This window comes from Helianthus annuus, chromosome 11 (assembly GCF_002127325.2).
Source record: "Helianthus annuus cultivar XRQ/B chromosome 11, HanXRQr2.0-SUNRISE, whole genome shotgun sequence".
In the NCBI taxonomy this organism is placed as follows: domain Eukaryota; kingdom Viridiplantae; phylum Streptophyta; class Magnoliopsida; order Asterales; family Asteraceae; genus Helianthus; species Helianthus annuus.
Window position 1 is genome coordinate 134948255 of NC_035443.2, and position 17578 is coordinate 134965832.

General features: G+C 37.7%; 1 long non-coding RNA gene across 1 annotated transcript; it reads right to left on the reverse strand.

Annotated features, from left to right (window-relative positions):
* Positions 1-514: 514 nt before the first annotated feature.
* LOC110883037 lies at positions 515-1124 on the reverse strand. Its single transcript, XR_004873210.1, has 4 exons — positions 1044-1124; positions 876-947; positions 675-746; positions 515-535 (listed from the first exon to the last, which is right to left on the reverse strand). It is a non-coding gene; the product is annotated as an uncharacterized LOC110883037 (long non-coding RNA).
* Between the last annotated feature and the right edge of the window lie 16454 nt (positions 1125-17578).

Sequence of the window (17578 nt, forward strand, 5' to 3'; positions counted from 1 at the left end):
TCCATCTACTCATTACAAAACACATTGTACTCATAAGTCAAATTCATAATCCTGATATGTTCGGTTTCTATAATTCATTCAACCATAAATAATTAATCAGCCTGATCCAATCTAAATCTCATAATCAATAGCAACTATATGACTGTGATCTCAGATGACCTAACTTTGGAAATAAATTGTATGCTACCTCACTGCTGGTGACATTTCCCTTCCTTTTACTTGTAAGAGCTTCAAGTCCAGTATCTGTAATATGGCAAACATCCAAATTAAGCAACTTAACAGTTGATAATCCACACAAATATTTTAAACCTCCATCAGTAGTAACAGTGAATGAGAGATTTAAGCTTTCAAGATTCATCAACCCTGACGCAAAAAGTTAAATAACCATCCAATATATATGTATGATAATAAACTTTTCTTACAGTTGATTAATTGCGTCGATTACAAACAAAAAAAAGTGCAACCCGAGAGATGACGAAGACCGTTGCTTCCAACTATTGTATCGGACAACTCCAACATTTTAAACGATGAAGGCCTGTAGTTCATGCACCAATAAAAAATATGCACATCAGCTTAATTTTAATATAAAGAACTTAAACAACTCAATAAGCGATTAATGTTTTAACATATTAATTATTTACAAAATTTATAAAGAGAACAGAAATATAGACCACCTGCTAAGTTAACCAGTCCATTATCACGAATTATACATGAATCCAGATTTAAGCTCTCCAAATTTATCAAACCTGCATTGTGTAGTACAAAAGCATCATATACACCTATATGAGCATGACCCTTTCATTATTATAAGAGAAAAACTTTAGTTTTATATTCAGTTGATAAAAGTAAAAATATGATGAAAGGATAAGAGGCACCTTTCAGATGTACCAAAACATCATCTGAAATATCATTGAATCCTAAATTGAGAGCTTTTAAACCCTTTAGCCCTGAAAGCACCAAAAATAAAAAAAAAACCAAACATTTTCAAGGGAATCCTATTAACTTATTTAGCATGAAGAGTGCAGTAAAGATAGAAAATTTACTTGAAAATTTATCGCACCCATCACCAGTCATGTTACATCTGCTTAAATTCAAATGAAGCAGACCCTCAATAGCTGCATACAACATAAGACCCGACATGGTGAGATTAACTTGTTCTATTAATGACAACCCAAAGAACCTTACGGAAAAATTATAATAAAAACACATACAGTAAAGTATACTGACAAGCTGAATAATATCAAAGATACCTGATCACTTTGAAGAGATTGATCTAAAAATTGGAGTAAAGTCTTTTTAGGGTTTTGATATGATTTGAAGAGGTTCACTTATACTACCGTCACAACAGTCGATCGCCACTGCCCGCCATTAACCAAAGACAATCTATCGCCATACACATTATCTACACGGCCTGTCACAAAAAACAACCAAAACCCGTTTTTAGTAACGCCAAAATACAAAAATCAAATGAACTTTTTTCTCAAAAAGATAACAGAGTGAGGAACAGACGTGGTTGGCCAGAACTTAGCGGCACAAAGCTAAGAAGCAGGGTAGGCTGCATATTAGAACAGAGTAATCTGTCATCCTAGTAGGGTAGGCACTTGAAGACGATGATGAGTTCCCTGTAAATACCATTCATGTACAAAAGGTTAAAATCGTAATATTCTGTCATCTAAACAGTTATTAAACAGTCATTTGTCATTATATGCAGAACATCTTGACAAAATCATCACAAAAAGAGAATAAAACTTGACAACAAATCGTTTTTTTTTGGGCTCAGATCTTCATGTTCGGAAATATTATATTCAGAAAACATAATTTTACCTCGAAACCGGAAGTAGCACCACAGTAAAGAGCTACCAGTTGGCGATGATTTATGGCCCCAACATCTTTGAACTCATCAAATACAGTTACATCGCCTACTTGAAATATTTGGAGTTCGAATGAAAAAGTAAGTAAAAATAACACTGGAGCTAAATTTTAAGCAAATCAATGACAAAGCCCAATTTACCTTGATAGGTTTCGGATGATATTTATTGTGGGCGGCTGTTTTCAGTATTCCAGCCATGAGACTGCTTCTTACAACCTATAAGACTCAAAATAATTAAACTATTGGTATATACTATTTTAATCACAAGAAAAGTGGAAGTAGAAGCGAACCTCAAAATCTGCGGAAATATTCTCACCAATTCAGTATTACAAAGAGATGATAACACCAAGAAATATTATCATCTCATGTACCTATTTAATGAGATTACATCAGCTTTAACCCAAATACATCTTTAGAAATACAGAGGTATATATGTAGATGAGTTAACTGCCATTTTCTTCCCTGTGGTTTGGTCACTTTGGCCATTTCAGTCCATTTTTCAAAAATGCGCCATTTTCCTCCCCGACGTTCTGGAAAGGTGCCATTTCAGTCCAAAAATCATAACCCAGTTAAGTCGGTTAGTAAATAAGGACTGATTGTGTAAATTTGTAACATAAAGGACTGATTGTGTAAATTTGTAACACCACCACCACTAGCCCTGCCACCACCACCACTCCGCTGCCACCACCGCCACCACCGCCACCACAGCCACTGCCACCACCACCACCACCGCCACCACCGCCACCACAGCCACTGCCACTTCACCGCTGCACCATCACCATAACCCACCACCACTTCACTACTGCACCATCACCATAACCCACCACCACTTCACCACTTCACCGCTGCACCATCACCATAACCCACCACCACTTCACCGCTGCACCATCACCATAACCCACCACCACGTTCCATCGTCTCTTCACCGCTGCACCATCACCATAACCCACCACCACTTCACCGTAAACCACCGTTCACCTCTGTCATCACCTCCGTTCACCGCTGTAAAACCGACAACCTGCAACTCATCTTCATCAATCATCATCACAGTCGGAGAGAGAGAGAGAGAGAGATAACGACGAGAGAGAGAGAGAGAGAGAAGGAGTGGTGGTGGTGCAGCGGCTGTGGTGGCTGTGGTGGCAGTGGCTGTGGTGGCGGTGGTGGCAGCGGAGTGGTGATGGTGCAGCGGCTGTGGTGGCTGTGGTGGCAGTGGCTGTGGTGGCGGTGGTGACAGCGGAGTGGTGGTGGTGGCAGGGCTAGTGGTGGTGGTGTTACAAATTTACACAATCAGTCCTTTATGTTACAAATTTACACAATCAGTCCTTATTTACTAACCGACTTAACTGGGTTATGATTTTTGGACTGAAATGGCACCTTTCCAGAACGTCGGGGAGGAAAATGGCGCATTTTTGAAAAATGGACTGTAATGGCCAAAGTGACCAAACCATAGGGACGAAAATGGCAGTTACTCTATGTAGATTGTTGACCAATTATCTGAAAACTGCATATGTATTATGTATCACTATATGTCATTCAAGCTGCATAACATGTTTACGGTTACAATCAAACGTCATTAAAGCATTTTATCGAGCAACTAATGTGCACTCTAATAACATCATATTTAGCATATGAAATGAGTACTTGATGTGACCAAATGGAATGAACCAACCAAAGATCACTGATTAGCCTTGTGCCCTTATTTCAGACTTTGACCCCAATAACACCCATTATCAGCTATAGTCTTTCCCTTTTTCCTTTTCTCTCGTCTTCAACAATGTACAACCTTAACGCACCTCGTTGTTCAGAGGTTTATGATAATTATATTCAATTATCTAAATGGCTCGAGTGTACATTTATACCTTCCTGATGACAGTTCGCTGGCCCGAGTTAAATCTTTTTTGACTGAAATGTTGGCTGATCACTCGGAACCATCACCATAGTCACTTTGAACATGCTGATCTCACCTTTCGCCGAAAAACATTGGCTGATCACCCGAACCAACCACGTGCGCCTGAATCGACCCAGCATCGCTACCCGTTTAGCATTCTTGTAATTCCTGATGTATATTTTAGTTAAACTTACAAAACCAGCATTTTGTTTCAAGATTACTTGTAAGTCCTGATGTATATTTTAGTTAAACTTACAAAAGCAGCATTTTGTTTCAAGATTACAATTCCCTTATGTATGGACAACCGACGCCTGTTCTCGGGCACTTCCTACAAAACCAAATTACATTCCCGTGTCAAAACTCACACCCTTTTTCTGTTATAAAAATCTAGAAAACATTCAACAACAAACTTACCAATTGGATTTAAACAATGTCTCCAGTTCTAAGGTCCAGTTCTGGTACACTCTGAAGCTTCAATGGCTTGCTTATTCAGAATCTGAAATTAAAACAAAAACAAAAATGGACATCTTTCTATAAATTTTGGTATAAAATCCTGTTCAAATCCGAATTCAGTCTTAAAAATTCCAAATTTGAATAAACCAAAAACCAATCCGATGAACATGACCATCTTTCCCATAAGTATGAATTCTAAATCTCCTAACCATTTTTAAAAATCTAGAATTTTTATTAAATATCAAATTATGAAACCTATGAACTCACAATTTACAAGCACTTGATAAACACCAACTGTTGTTAGTAGAAGTCAAAATTATCTCACAAAACCGATGAACTAACCAGCTAAAGAAAGAGTACACTTATAAAACTTAATAGTCAAACCTTGACGCAATGTTGAGCTTTATGGTGAGAACTGGCTGTTTAAAAGAATCATATAACACTCTTATCTTTTAAACAAGGCTTAAAAATCTGGCTGAAAAATCAGAGATTTCTCTTAGAAAGTATATCAAAATTATCTAACTAAATGTTATAAAAATTAAGATTAGTAGTGAGAGACTCACCGAGTGCCAAGATTCATCATGCTCAAGGTCTTGGTGGTGTGTTCTATAGTTCTCCTGTAACAATCATTCATCTTTTAAAACCATGAAAAAGCATGAAAGCTCATAATCAAACAGATTCCAATATTGGAGGCTAGCAAATCGAATATAGATTTACTCTCGATTACCTAGTTTCTAGATTTTCAAGATACCTAAAATACTTGGTGTCAAATTACACGATATCAGACACAATTCCAGTTCTCAAAACTAACACAGATCAAGAGTAAGAATATTTTATCAGATACGTTACAGGTCTAAACCCAAATATAGACTTTGGTAACTTTCAACCAATTTGACTTATTTGAAATTCGATCAACTCGTTGAGTATTTATGATCAACCTTTTTACTCAACCTTTTTACTCAACTTTTTACCCAGACCCGTTTCTGAGATTTTCTAGAATTTGAGTTTTATTTATTCGAAAATTTTACAAGAATTTATCAATCTAAGCACGCGCAAATACTGTGTTTGATTCTGTTATGTATATTGAAACAAACTTGTTATCTTCATGGTTACGGAAAGAAAATACCTCAGATCTCACGATTTCCACATCCTACTTGAGCACTCAGTTAATGGTTGAAGCATCTTTATATTGGTGCGTAGCCATCATGACAAAACCGAGTACTCTGCCCATAGTTGTTCCACCTGGGATTAGTTTGGCAACCAGTCCAAAGGTACCATGCTCATCCCTAAAGCAAATCCGATAAGGGACCATACTCCATCCTACAGAGGAACACCATGCCATAAAAAAGTAATTAGCTTATAACCTGACTCACTCCAGAACAAAAACACTCACACCCCACTAAACAAAACCCGAATAGAATCAACCAGCACACCGCCACACTACTTATTTTACACAATAAAAGATTACCTGAATAGAATCATAGTCAAGTATCGCATAACACATAATCAAAATGGCTTAACATAATCAAAATGGCATAAAATAACGTTATTGAAATTGAAAACTAATGAATTGAAAAAAATCGGCCGAATGGAAAAAAAAAAAAAAGAAGAAACCTGAGAGCTGAACTGCTTTAAAATTTTCCTATTTCAATTCCTTGTATACCTATAACAAAAATCGAGTTTCTTGACCTTCAATGTAAGACAACAAATTCACACATATCATTAATATCAAACCCTAATAATAACATATCAAAATAAACAATATACCTGGGACAGAAGCTGATTTTTTAGAAATTCCTTCACAACTTGATGAGGAAGAACAATATGGCTATGAATCACAAATCAAAAGCAATTATCACAAATTATTCAGAATCTTAATAACTAAACTAACCGACTATAGATAAAACCACCAAAATCGAAGTAATATTATAAAAAGTGAAAAACCATCACCTGTGCTCAAACGTATCATCAAAATATACTTCTTGGTGAACTGGGTCTGGCCAATAGTTGATTTATATTCCCAAAGTTGAAGATTCCAAGATTTGAAGCAAATTCTTTTCAGATAAATGAAACAAATAGTAAAACAATTAGAATAGAATCTGAAGATTATAGAAGAACACTGGATTGAATGTAAACCCTAGCCTTGTTTTGTGAAAAACTTACATTATATTAAAGATCGAAAACCAACTTACCAGGTTTCTTTCTCAATCGTAGAGTAAACATATCTAGGGTTCTTTCAAGTGGAAAGAGATGAAACGACGGAAGATGCAGATATGAAATGGTGCATTTGAATGGTTAGGGTTTGGGAGACGCAATCAAATCAATGACGGCTGAGGAGAGGAGCGCCAGAGAGCAGAATGAAGTAATTAGGGTTTGTAAGCGTGAAATGAGGCAAATGAATGATTTAGGTTTATTAGATAGTTTATATACCCGGGTCAAAAAAACGGGTATGATTGTTGCCATTCGGATCCCGTGTAAGAATATAAGCTTTCCCAATGTTTTCCCGCCAAAAATCTAGTGAGGTTGCACCATATAGTGCCACGTATCCCAAACCTTGTTTGTTTATTATATATATAGATAGATATGTGGAAAACTTCATTTGTCTTTTCATGTCAATTAATTGTGATGTTAAGTTAACCGAACTTTAGTTTAATATGGGAATTTGGAAGTTGATGTTGTAGATAAGGTCATTAGAATCATTACCAAAAAAACACATATATTATATTATTCGTTTAAATACTATTAATTAGGTCACACATAATTGTCGTGTGATGTCAAGTTTTCTTCAGGTGTACAGTTACAATTAAATATAAATGAATAATAATTATTATATGCATCGACAAAGTGATTTTTCCTGCATGATGAATGCAGTGTTCTTGTGGTTAAAGGAACAAATAATACTACGAAGCTACAAATGACAAATGATAAAAACATGAATAAGCCTTAAACTGTTGACTTTTTTTTTATATTTTTTTCAATTCTAGTTTCGGTATTTTTATAAACGCAGATAACTTTTAAATTCTATTTTATTTTCTTACAAGAGTTATATTATTAAATCGAGAATTCAATCACTATTAATTTTAAATACAACTAGAATTCTTCATGCCGCGCGTTACAGCGAAACAAAGCAAATGTTAATGTAAAACAAACATTATTTGAAATTTAAGGATGTTGTTTAGAAAGCCAAACTGTCATAAACGGTTCAGTTTCAATTCATCATTATACGGTTTTCGATACCAAATACAAACTCTATTTTGAATAGAAATTCGTTTTAACAAAATTTATACGGAAGGTCGAGGAAAACTAAACACAACTACGTACTTAATTTTAGGAAAAATTAACGAACATAAATCATTATAAATATTAAATTAAATGATAAGGGAAACATGATTTAAAAAATAAAAAGGAATTTTTAAAATAAAAAATAATATATAACTAGGATTGCGACCCGCCGCAATGCGGCGGGGATTCTTTAGTTATAACTAAGTCAATATAGGACCCGCACGTTATGTTAAACCTGTCAAGCAGGGAAAAAATAGACGATGTAAAAACGTTCACCCACACACGCACGTTGCGTCGTGTTAACTCGCCAAATTTAGAACGAAACGTAAAAACCTTAAACCAAAGACGCACGTTGCGATTTGTTAAGTCACAAAATTTAGAACCAAGCATAAAGAGAAAAATTTGCGGAAAATAAAAACTATAAAGGACCAAAGTTGAAAGTAAACAAAGTTATGAGGATAGATTGCAAAAGAGAAGAAGTTTTGGGTTAAAAGTAAAAAAACAAATAGTTTTGTGTTAAAAGTAATTTATGAAATACTTTTGGGTGAAAAGTAAAAAAAAAAAAAACATTTTTTTTGGAAAACCCCCAAAGCCAACGTTACGACAACCATATGCATAATCATTGTTTCTTTGAAAACCCCCCAAAACACACCCCGCGTTGCGTCGGGGCGTAAAACGTTGTCAAATAGTACTAATGTCACACAAACGTCATCGACCACCAACACTGACTCGACTTAGGATATGCGTGTTGCGACGAACCTGTCAAACATGGAAAAATAGAGGTAAAAACGTTGAACCACACATGCACGTTGCGTCATATTAACTCGAAAAATTTAGAACTATACGTAAAACGAAAATTTGCGAAAGATGAAAATTATAAGTGACAAAAGTTGTGAAGTTAAATTGCAAATAATGAAAAGTTTTGGGTTAAAGTTAAAAAAACAAATTATATAAGGTAAAAATTGTAAAAAGTAAAAACCCTTAGGTTAAAATTAGAAAATTAACTTTTTTTTTTTTGAAAATCACCCAAAGCATAATTTACAAGTGACAATGCACAAATAAGTTGCAAACTTATATATGGGATAATAAGATAAGCATTGAAATGTGGAGGGTTCAAGAATTATACTTGAGTATATTATATGGTAAGAAACAACTTAACCACTCTAACACCTAACTTATTTATTCTATATGTATTTGTAGATGTATATAAAAAAATAATACCACTAAAGTAAAAAAAAGGAACTATTCATGGGCCTTGGCCAATAATATATATATATACATATATATATATATATATATATATATATATATATATATATATATATATATATATATATATATATATATATATATATCATTGTATGATACAATAGTTCCTATATAAAAACGATTTCTTTAATAAAAGTTGATATTGTGCGTAGGTTCAGGTTCCTGTAAGAAGGTTGAAGTTTGTGAGAAGTGTGAGAAATATTATAGAGACAACTTGTGTTATTATTTAATTTTATAGATTAAGGGTAATAAGGTAATTAACTTCAAAAACCAATTTAATTATAAAATAGATTGTAATCGCTTTAGAAGTTATTTTAAGAGATAATTTTTTTATGTATTAATAACTTATCATGGTGTTTTAATATCTTGAATTTTTTGTTATTATACAGGTATAAAACACCATACAGATTTCAAAAACACCACGACTTGAATCGTAATACAGTCATCATAGTTTAAACATCTGGAATAATTGTATTGTTATTCAAGTGATGATGTTAAAACACCATGACTTGAATCACAATACAATGTTTTCGGATTTCAAATGTTAAAACGCCCTAACTTGAATCACAATACAATATTTCTAGATGTTAAAAATATCACGCCTTAAATCACAATACAATTAAAAGACCACTGTATGAACATAGACAAAACACCATGGACTAAAACATCCGATTGAAACGTATTTTGTTCTCTATATAAGTATAGCAATATGGGACACATATTAAAGATAAAAAATGCTCGTTATTATGTTGTATTTTTTTTAAAAAAAATTAGGTATAAAAAGTTATTGACGTTTGACATTTAAAAAAGACCGGGGGGGGGGGGGGGTTGCACGTGCATGGAGGTTGATGACAGTTTCTTTATTGAAACAAAAAGACACTATTACCTCTAATCTAGTCAAATTAGTCGAAAAAAATAAAACACAGTTTACATTTTAAGCCCTTTTTTATCTCAACCATTAACTACAAGATCTAAGGGTTTAAATCACTTCTTACACTTCTCACAAAAAAACCCCTTTTACAATAATTCCACCCATTGTGCGTATATTAATATAATATATACTTAGTTGTATAATTTAGATTAAACTGCAATTTAACCCTCTTGGTTTGAGGGCACTAACACCCTTATCTCAAATATTTTAAATTTTGATGTTTTACACCCCCTGTTTGCCTGATTGCATCGAAGTTCACCCCTTAGCGTGTGAAAAGACGTTTTTGCCCTTGATAATAAAAAAGAATTAGAGTAAAAGACACATTTACACCCTGTGCATTTCCTCCGCTGATACGTTTACCCCCTGTTTACTTAAACTTTACACTTCCAGCGATATTTCGTTGACTGGAGCAAAACCTGCAAGTCGTCTTTTCCGGTAACCACCTACTGCTACCATCCCCACCGAATCATCCCACTCCGAATACCGTTAAACATCGTAACATATTCACCAAATCAAGCATGAATGTGACAACTCGAATTTTAGACGTTCTTTGTATTTCAATGTGGCTTGTATGTGCATTATGTGATCATGTGACGTAACGAGCTTCAATAGAATATTACGAGTTTGAGTGTTTGTTACATAATTATGTGTGTTTATTATGTGTATTGCGTATGTCTTTGGGGACTTGTCCTCGGCCCAAACCCTCAAAGCCCACACTGAGCCCGAAACCTTTATAATTCTTTCAACACATAAATATATGGAAAACCCTAATCCCCTCAACAAAAACTGGCGACAACCTTCTCCTCTGGAGCTTTCCTTCGTGAGTCCAAACACCTTCGCCCTCACGTCTAACTCCGGTTAGTGTAATTACTATGTTTGATCGTATGTATATGACTGTGTGTATGATGATTTGATGTGTTTGTTGAATGTATACGAGACATCAGGTTAGTGTTAATATGATCATATGAGTTTGATAAATCCTTGTGATAATTGGCTGAATAGGAACGTTCATGTGGCTTGATAGATTATTAGGGTGTATGATATTTATGTTTGATCTACTGTGTCGTATGATTTGAACATGAACAAATTATGTATATCGATGATTGGGTAGTGGTTATACTAGTATTGATTAATATCAGTAAAGTATTAGGGTTCGTGTGGATCTGGGTGCTAACTGTTTCCCCGACGAGAGACCACGAAACTTCGCCCAGGTTGGGTCCGACGAAACATGAGACTTTCGTCGACCTGTGTGCGACGAAAAGGGGAGTAGGAGTTTCGTCGACAGGGTTGCATGGGGGTTTCGTCGATTAGGTCATCATATTAACAGTGGACTGAGTTGTTTGTATTGGAGAATATGCATGATAATTGCTGACTGTTAATGACTGTCACTGATGACCGATGAATCACGAACTGGTTTTATGTATAACACACTTAACATAGTCAAAGTGGTTTAAATGCTTTTTGAAAGTCAACAAGTGCAGACTGCATTAATTAAACATCAGAAGTCATGTGATTTATAATACACAATTCATGTAATCCAAGTTGGAGGTCCAATCAGAATGTATAGCTTGTCGGCCCATGTGATTGAGTTGAGTGGCCAATGAAGGCTATCATTAACTGATGTTTATCGGCTATCTTTATTAAAGATAGCATATGTCCACGAGAAGTAATAGTGTTGTCGGATTTCATATGTTTCGATAGTAATTCCTATTCAGTTTGAGTTAACTCATTTGGGCCGAATTTAGAAGGGTCGTGTCTTGTATGAAATCTGTATCAAACAGTTAGTGTAACTATGACATGTGACTAACTTTATGATGTGCCATATCATGACGTCAATTGAAATTGTGAAACTAATTTATGAACCGGAACGTGTACTGAATGACTAAAGTTATCATAAGATCATGTGCATGGAATGTAAGATGTTAATTATGTTATTTAGGTGTGTGTGAATCGGTTACTTGCTATGGGTTGATCATGAACTGTGAGGTGCGTAATTAATTATGAATAGTATCATGTGGTGTGCATTGCTGGTACATTACTAGTGAAATACGTGCAGCGAGAATGTGATCTATGTAATAACGAAACTAACTGTCTTTGGTAACTATGGTAGGGTTTGGTTGGCTAATTGGAAACGGGTAATGTAACGTAACAAACCGAGCACATCCAAGGTGAGTTCACTGCTCTTTTTCAAGCATGCATCCCAGGGAGGGATATCGGGTAATGTTCCAAGGAGGAATGCCAGGTTAATGGGATGTTGGTTATTACTCAGTTTCTATCATATAAGACCCCTTACATCTACCGATTGTTGCCGGGAAGGCAACGAGGTATCTAGTTGATAGCGCTATTAGGTTTGGCACCCTCACACCGGGCCGGAATGGACGGGCGTGAACTATTTACCTTGACCAATGCTTTGATAGAGGCATTGGGGTTTGGGCAAACACATCTAGTAGCCACATACGGTAATCGAGTTAATAACAACATCAAAACATAACGTTGAACTGTTTTAAGCACACATCTGGTAACTAAACGCGTTAACAAAACTTTGAACTCACCAGCGTCGTCTGACACACACTTGTCTGCATGCTTGCAGGTTTGTAGGTTTATATCTTTGGGACTTGCTGTCTGGGATGCTGGAGTGGTCATGGGTCGATATACATGGAATCTCAATACAAGCTCAATGGTCTATGTACACATGGCATACGAAACACTTAACAATTATTCTATGCTTCCGCTGTATACAATGGATGATATGAAACGTTTGTAACACTTAATGAAAATGAATGGAAGTTTTATTTAAATATATTTATGAGTTCAATGTGATTGGTGGCTCGAATCCTGGTAAGTCACACGCCCCGCGGGGGTTTCCGCGAGTGGTATTTTTGGGGGTGTGATAGTTTGGTATCAGAGCCACTGGTTATAGTGAACTTGGTTTTAAAACGTTTTTATAAAACCAGACTATAACCGAACAGTTTTGATAACAAAGAATACGACCATGACCCTCAGCTCCAGATTGCAAGGTTCGTCTCTCGTATACTTATTGTACTGCGTAGCTAGTGAACACTTACTTATGATATTGCATGTGATTGCACGTTTAACACAACAGTATGAACTTACGTATTACTTGCACGTGTTATGTGACTGATAGGGTGGTACTTCCCTAAACCATTGTGACTCACGTTTTGTGATGCTTTTTGTTTGCTACTCGAGTATGGGGAACCATTCGGCATGATTTAGGAGGAGCTAAGATGAGCATGCAAATAACAATATTATTGTGGGTGCACACACAATAATAATGTGGGGTGCATGTGAGTCCTAGTGAGGCTTAACAAGTGAAGAAGCGGTTCCGCTCTGTTATTTGATCAGTGTGAAACGTAACAAATTTATAGGAGTCATAACAGTGATCGTCTCCTACTTGAATGTGACCTTTTCACCTCTCTCTGAATGCTTTCGAATCTCGATGCTATCGAGTATTACCTGAACGCCCCTCTGAACGCCTAGCGAACCGTGTAGAATGTTAGGTGCTGGTACAAACGTCCCTGAGTTGGATGTTGCAACGTCAATGATTAACCTTTCTCACTTCTCATCGTACGGTGGAACTCAAAGATTTGACGCATTAGATCCAGAAGTGCGATCACCTCTGCAACACGCTCGCAACAAACCGTGCAGTATTCGATCAACTTGGAAGAACGATGGACAAGGGGGTATATGTAGTATTTTACCGACTTTAGCATTTGAACAACTCTAGTTACTGGCAACGAACATCAGCGATTTGACTCCAAACGAATCCTTAACCCTAGTCAACAACTTATGGGAGCCGACTTTTACGAATCAATCGGGACATAAACGATGACAATTGACCATGATGTGGAATGTGTAACTGCCAGCACAATGAGTAGCGCCTTGGAACGTGGCACGGAATGTGAAGAGATGGACATTGTTGGTGAAAGATCACAGGACTTCATTTCGAGCAACATCACTAGAAGCAACAGTCACGAATGACAGCAAGGTACTCGCAAATCATGACTTTCGGTATGGAAATGATGGTGGCTTCAACAGGGAATGGCCAATGTTAAGGCAAGACGCCAACAACCCAGGGAGCAATGACAGTGTCGGGAATTCTAGTAGCAGTAGCAACAACACTGGATATGGTACTCGCGAAGGACACTTAGGATTGGCGTGGGAAACGCCAGGATTATAACAACATGGTGGTCTACACGTTCTTAGTAACTAATCGCTTCGTCACTATTTTGCTTAACCCTGATGCTTCTTGATACCGAACCTGCTGTGGAATCAGCTGATGGCAAGTTAGATGGAACCGCGTCTGTTAGTTGGGATGCAAACTCGACCTTGTGGGACAGGTGTTCGACACCGATCTTCTTTCTACTATCCTAGATGGCTACAATGCAGTAGTTAGTATGGACTGGTTATCCGGAACTCGCGCGGCTGTATCCAGTGGGGAGAAAATTTTGTGTGGTGAATTGTTATTTGTTATAAAGCGTTAGACTGGCGCAAGGGTTAGCGCCATTTTGGCTATGAGGGCCCAAAAGTGTCTACGGAGGGATGACCCCGCTATATTAGCAACCGTTTCTGATGATAAGACTAAGGAAAATAGGATCGAGGATCCACCAATTGTGGTGACTCATCTCAGTGTGCTATTCGAGGAACTTTCAGGTTTACTACCACAACTGTTAGTCGGAATCTCAGTTGATCTCACGTTAGAGACAGCTTCGGATACTCGTACTCTTACCATCTTGCACCAGGAGGGTTGTAAGAACTATACAAGCTACTACGAGAACTGTTGGACAAGAGTTTTGCCGGATCTAGTTTTCGCTTTGGGAGGCCCCAGCTTCATCCGTGAAGATAAACCTTTTTGTGCGGGTACTGACTATCGAGAACTCATCAAGGTGATAGTTGGGGAAACTGTTTGCCTCGACCATGTATTGACAACTTGTTGACTAGTTGCAAGGGACGAATTTTCATTTGAAGACGAATATTCGAGTGAACTATTAGCAGATGCAAGTCCAAGGGGAGGATGTTCTTAAAGCGGCTTATCAGACACAATTCGGCCATACGACTTTGTATTCCATAATCATTGGAGTAATTATTATACCAGCAGCTTTATGGACCATGTGAACCGGCTATGCTATTGGGTGACGTTTTGAATCCTTTCCAGGAGAAAAGAGCATCACAGTCAGCTTTGTATCCTATTTGAGAGCTCCTGAGGGAGGAGCCACACCGCGCGAAGTCTTAATAAATGTAACTTCTGAATTCGGGAGATAACCTTTTGGGTCATATAATCAACAAAGTGGGAATGCACGTGAATCTCGCTAAGACCCGTTCGAGGATACAGCAATTTCTTGGTCTCGCTTGATGATACCTCCGATTAATCGCAGGATTTTCGGAGGTCGCGCAGTGTAAATCCCTTTACCACAACCGGGTGGTGTGTTCGTGAGAGACAGATCAGGAGGACGTCTTTTCAACTTTCGAATACCAACTCTGCAATGCACTGAGCATCGTCTTTACCCGAGGGTGCGGGTAATTCAGTGGTATATCATTATGGTTCGAATCAGAGTCCCAGTTACATGTCGACGCAACACGAGATAGTGATGACTTGCGTAATGGAGTTACAAAGGGGAACTGCACGACACACAACCGGCGGTGGAAACCGTGGTCTTTGGATTTACTTGGAGGCATTACTTGGACGGTACCGAATGCGTTACTTAGACCGATCACAAGGGACTCCAGTGGACCCTGGTTTCGAAAGAGTTAAATCAGTAAATGGCATCGTGGGATGGAACTTTCAGGAGGATTACGGCTGTAGAACTTGAACGTGCATGAGCTTTGCAGCTCACTATCGACTCTAACTTACCTGATCAGACTCGCTCTATTCAAACTAGAAGAGGATTTTCAAGTTGAACCCATGTGGGGCATGGGGAAGCATCCTTTGGTAGGACGGACGAAATTTGCTACCTCAAAGAACGAGTGTGGATCTCATTACATGGCAACTTTAGGAAACTTGTGATGGGCAAAACACACCAGTTTCGATATTCTAAATGTCTGGATTTAGAGGAGAGACGTTAGGATCTGTAAATCTTGTGCTGGTGATCGGGCGTGAAGGCCCACCTAGCTATGCATGGGAATGATGTTTGACTAGTCGGAAAGTCAAGGTAAAGTATCACCAACCAGAAACACCCATATGGAAATAAGAACAGACTGTCGTGGAATCTAGCACTAGACTACTTACAACTCGAAACAGAAACAGTATCACTGGAGTGATCATTGATTGTCTCATGCTAACAGCACGCCTTCTTGCAATTAAGGAAACGGACGAGTCGTCCCATCTGTGAATGCTCCTCTGAGAGAGGCGGCTTTTAGGCACGAGGTGCTAGCTCCAGTTATCTCCGATTATAATCTATACCTGGTTATGTTAGACATTACACAATACACTTGGTTCACGTCTGGACGTGAGCATTACTTATCACTGTAGGACAACCCAGCAGAGTAACAAACCATCCAGACACACGAAGACATGCTGCGAGCATGTGCGTGATTGATTTTAGTAAACATTCGGAAAGAACACTTATCTTTGGGAGAGCTCTACTGCAGCTGTCACCGTATTAGTACGCATACTGCTCTGTTTTAGGCATCGCATGGACAGTAACGCTAATCTCCTTGATGGATTAAAGTGGGTGACAGCGTACTCACAGACCCAGGACTTGTACTCGAAACTCTTAAAGATTGCATGGATCGGAAATTGTTTGATGGCAACGCGTGGTCGTCAGGAAAGCTGATAAGCTTACTAAACACTAGAAATTCACTGTAGGCGGACGTGTCATAATCAAAAGTCCCACCCTGGGAGGGCGCGGTACGCTATAGAAAACGTGACAAGCTTAGTTTGCGATGCGTTGCGTTGGGACATTCGGATTTCTGGAGTGAATCAGTAACGTGACCTACAAACTCGAATTACCCGACGAATTGGGTAACGTACATGATATCATTTAGGCCTCGAACCTAAGGCAGTGTTTGTTCGATGAAACGCTCGTGATGCCTTTATTAGCATCTGAGGTTAACGTCTAGTTGCAGATGTTGAGGAACCGATCGAAAACATGGACCAGGAAGTTAAGGTTCGTCGTATGGAAATTGTGAGAATTCGTTGGAACTCAAGATATGGACCAGAGTTCACGCGGGAACGCAATGATCAGAGTAAGCTCTAGAATCCACAGTTGTCCAAACGGTTATATCAACTTCTGATATCACTAGCGAATTTCGGGGCGAAATTCCCTTTCAAGTTGGGGATGATGTGGCACCCGTGGAAATCTACAGTCATCCTGATCTAACACCTTACTTTTTGGGATTACTTATCAAATTTCGGGACGAAATTTCTTTTAAGTTGGGGATGATGTGACAACTCGAATTTTAGACGTTCTTTGTATTTCAATGTGGCTTGTATGTGCATTATGTGATCATGTGACGTAACTAGCTTCAATATAATATTACGAGTTTGAGTGTTTGTTACATAATTATGTGTGTTTATTATGCGTATTGCGTATGTCTTTAGGGACTTGTCCTCGGCCCAAACCCTCAAAGCCCACACTGAGCCCGAAACCTTTATAATTCTTTCAACACATAAATATATGGAAAACCCTAATCCCCTCAACAAAAACTGGCGACAACCTTCTCCTCTGGAGCTTTCCTTCGTGAGTCCAAACACCTTCACCCTCACGTCTAACTCCGGTTAGTGTAATTACTATGTTTGATCGTATGTATATGACTGTGTGTATGATAATTTGATTTGTTTTTTGAATGTATACGAGACATCAGGTTAGTGTTAATATGATCATATGAGTTTGATAAATCCTTGTGATAATCGGCTGAATAAGAACGT